Source organism: Ictidomys tridecemlineatus, unplaced genomic scaffold (genome assembly GCF_052094955.1).
Source record: "Ictidomys tridecemlineatus isolate mIctTri1 unplaced genomic scaffold, mIctTri1.hap1 Scaffold_7745, whole genome shotgun sequence".
Taxonomy (NCBI): Eukaryota; Metazoa; Chordata; class Mammalia; order Rodentia; family Sciuridae; genus Ictidomys; species Ictidomys tridecemlineatus.
The window spans coordinates 1-3390 of record NW_027525697.1 but is presented as its reverse complement, the minus strand read 5'-3'; the positions used below and the strand labels follow the sequence as shown (position 1 = coordinate 3390).

The 3390-nt window shown below is 40.5% G+C and overlaps 1 non-coding gene across 1 annotated transcript; it reads right to left on the bottom strand.

The window, feature by feature from the left end:
- Nucleotides 1-279: 279 nt before the first annotated feature.
- Trnam-cau (transfer RNA methionine (anticodon CAU)) lies at nt 280-352 on the bottom strand. Its single transcript has one exon. It is a non-coding gene; the product is annotated as a tRNA-Met (tRNA).
- Nucleotides 353-3390: the final 3038 nt, after the last annotated feature.

Sequence of the window (3390 nt, the reverse complement as noted above, 5' to 3'; positions counted from 1 at the left end):
TTAGTTCTGAAGGTTATAGGGATGCATTTACATCGCAGGAACAAAAGCTGATAATGTGCCTATGAAAATCAAGAAACCCTTATTCTAATTCCTGACTATATAATTGCAAGAAATAAGTAAATATATACAAAGATCATATTTCAGCTACATCTTGCTATGTCCCATATAAGCATGCACTCCTAGTTAAAAATAAATTGAAATGGATCCAAATATGTGAAGAACCAGGTGGTTACATAAAGTTAATATGATTATAAGTTATGCTCTTATTATTATTTGTTTTGGTGGTGCTGGGGATTGAACCCAGGACCTTATGCATATGAGGCAGGCACTCTACCAACTGAGCTATATCCCCAGCCCTATGCCCTTATTCTTTTTAATTTTTTTTTTTTTTAGTTTTAGATGGACACAATAATCTTTATTTTTTATTTATTTATTTTTTAAAGCTTGATTCTTTTTAATATTTATTTTTAATTTTTTTAATTTTTTTTTTTTTAGTTTTAGGTGGACACAATATCTTTATTTTATTTTCTTTCTTTATTTATCTATATGGTGCTGAGAATCAAACCCAGTGCCTCACGCATGCTAGGTGAGCACGGTACCACTGAGGCACAGCCCCACCCTTATTATTAATATATATTTTTTCTAGATGTTTAAATAACCTGTAATTGTTAATCCATAAAATAATGAACATGTCTATATGTTAAATTAATACAAATTTATCTGATTTTTTTTCTTCAACAGAAAACACATAATTTATATATTTCTTATACATGTATTTATCTGATGCTCTGCCTTTTACTTACAGATATTTAAGATAGATTTCACTATAAATTTGCTTTCAAGAGATAAAACAACCATTGAGTGATCTCTAACTCTCAAATTATTGTACAAAGTTTATAAGATGATAAACAACTGTAATTCTGTCTACAGAAATATCCAAGGATTTTAACTATATTTTCATTGAGATACTTCTTCTTATCAAGGTACAATAATTTGTTTACACTCTAAGGTTTTTAGAAATTGTTCCAAAGGTCAACCAGGAAAAATTCTAAAAGATGCTTCGACAGGGAGGAAGTACATTGGAGGTCCTCAGAAGAAGAAAGAAATATCTTTGAGTAAAACAAGATCTTTATATTCTAGATTTTAATGATAAAAAATTTTCCTAAATAAGAAAATCTTTCTATCATTATCTACACAGATATAGAAAGTTAAAAACAGTTACAAATGACATTTTTTAATGTACTGGACTGACGATAAAAATTTTAACTGATTAATTTAATTAAAATCACTATTTCCCTGATTTTCCTATGCTGATGTGACCTAAAATTTTTGTCCATATTTTGACACGAAAAACGACCTATTAAATTGTTTAAGTTTATTGGCACTTTTCCTAAGTGGATAAATCGTGCAAATGTCTTGCCCGTGCAACTTAAAGTGTCTAGAAATAATGCGTCTATTTTAGGCTGGTCTCCCAGAATTGATAAAGATGGTTATGCCAGGATGCCATGACACCTGGGGGTTTTTATTGGAAATACCTTAACCCTCAGCGAGATGGCACCCAAAAGGATGTTTTGATCTTTGACTTCTGCCTTCAGGATGTTTACACTCCTGACAAACCTAATAGACTCCTCAATGTGAGAAGGAAGAGATGATGAATATCTTGTAGGCTGTAAGAATACAGCGCATCTTATTATATCACTATAAAAAGATGTTATTGCCAATTAATATTTCAGAGCTATAATATGCTGAAGTTCATGTTCAGGCTTTGAAACAGGTGCATGCCAATTAACCAAACTGATCTCAGGATCCTTGGAGTCACTACCTTAAATATGATTCCTTGCTTCTACAATACAGCCTTTGTGGCTAGGTTTTAAAACTTAAAACCTGCACTTTGTGATATTTGACTTACATTACTTCCAAGATCCTTTGTAGCCAGAGAAGGGCTGATGGAAGAAAAGATGGGATCTCAGTTAAAATGCTCTAGAAGCCACTGTAATAAGTGTTATGATTGAGCCTGCTGCTCTATGGTTTGTGGAAAGGCCTCAATGCCATGCCGGATAAATATGTCTGTGTTCCTATACCCAAATGCAATGTTTCCCGCTAAAACTGGGAGAAAGATGAAGAATCTTCTGATGAGTGTTTGGCAGAGTAATAATAACAATAACCTGGATCTTCCAAGTTGATTGTGCTATTGAAATGAGATGTTCTCTACTAATTCCTTTTGTGTTTCAGTAGTAGACCATGGTGACCTCAGATCAAGAATCAGGGGACTGGGAAGATATAATTCCCCAGTTGCATTTTTTTTTATATTAAGAAAGCGGGAATATGTCAGGAGCTGCCACATAGGAACCCAGCACCCCTGAGCCCTTGAGTGAGCAGAGTGTGTGGACATGTGGCCAGCCAGCCCTGGGCTGGTGCATGAACTAGGGGCACTGAGCTCAGCACAGGGTGGACTGAGCCCATGTGGCCCTTCTCTTTGCGGGGGACCTCATTCTGGTCTTTTTTGCTTGCTCTGCTGTGATCCCCACACAGCTCATGTGCTGCAGTCTGGCTGGGCACAATTCAGGAGCCACTTGTCAAAAGAAACGAACTTTATTTTTAGAACTACAAACGCCAAACAAAACAGCTCCTCAGGAAAAACCCTCAGAGCCCAACTGCCACCACCGGCTTCCCACAAGCCTCTCACCCACACCAACCTCTCCACCTCCCACAATCCTCCTGCGCTTGAGGCCGATTGGCTGGGTCATGTGGGCGGAGCCAAAGAAGTCCCCCAATGAGCAGCTCCGTGGTCTGAAGGGCAGGGAAACAGCCCAATGAGCATCACCGCAGAGGAGCCAATCAGCTAGATGTTGCTGGGGCCGCTGTGAGCCAATCACCAGCCGGCAGCTGGAAGTTTGCTGGCAGCTGGAAGTTTGCTGGGGCCCCTTTGGCTATGGCTCTCAACACTCATGAGATGGGTGTGGCCTCCCCAGATGTCAGTCAACCTGCTGAGAGCTGACATCACCAGCTAGACTCAACCCCCTGAACCCTGACCCCTTGCCTCAATTGAATGGCTTTTCCCCAATAAAAGGGGTCAGCATCTCTCTCTCTCTCTCTCTCTCTCTCTCTCTCTCTCTCTCTCTCTCTGTCTCTCTCTCTTCCCCTCCCTCTGAAGTGATGGGGTCTGTCTGGGGTCCGGTCACCTGTCCACCCCCCCCAGGAAGGCTCGGCCCCTCCTGCAGGGCACCCACACCCTGCTCCGAGTCCAAACTCCTGGGACAGGGCCCTGCTCTCCACGCATGGCCAGCCGGATGTCAGGTTCCTGTGTCCATCACGGTACCCAGCCTGCCCCTCTGCTCTCTGTCTCCTTCCTTCTCACGGGTGTCCCTGTGACCCCTTAACTCTTGGTGC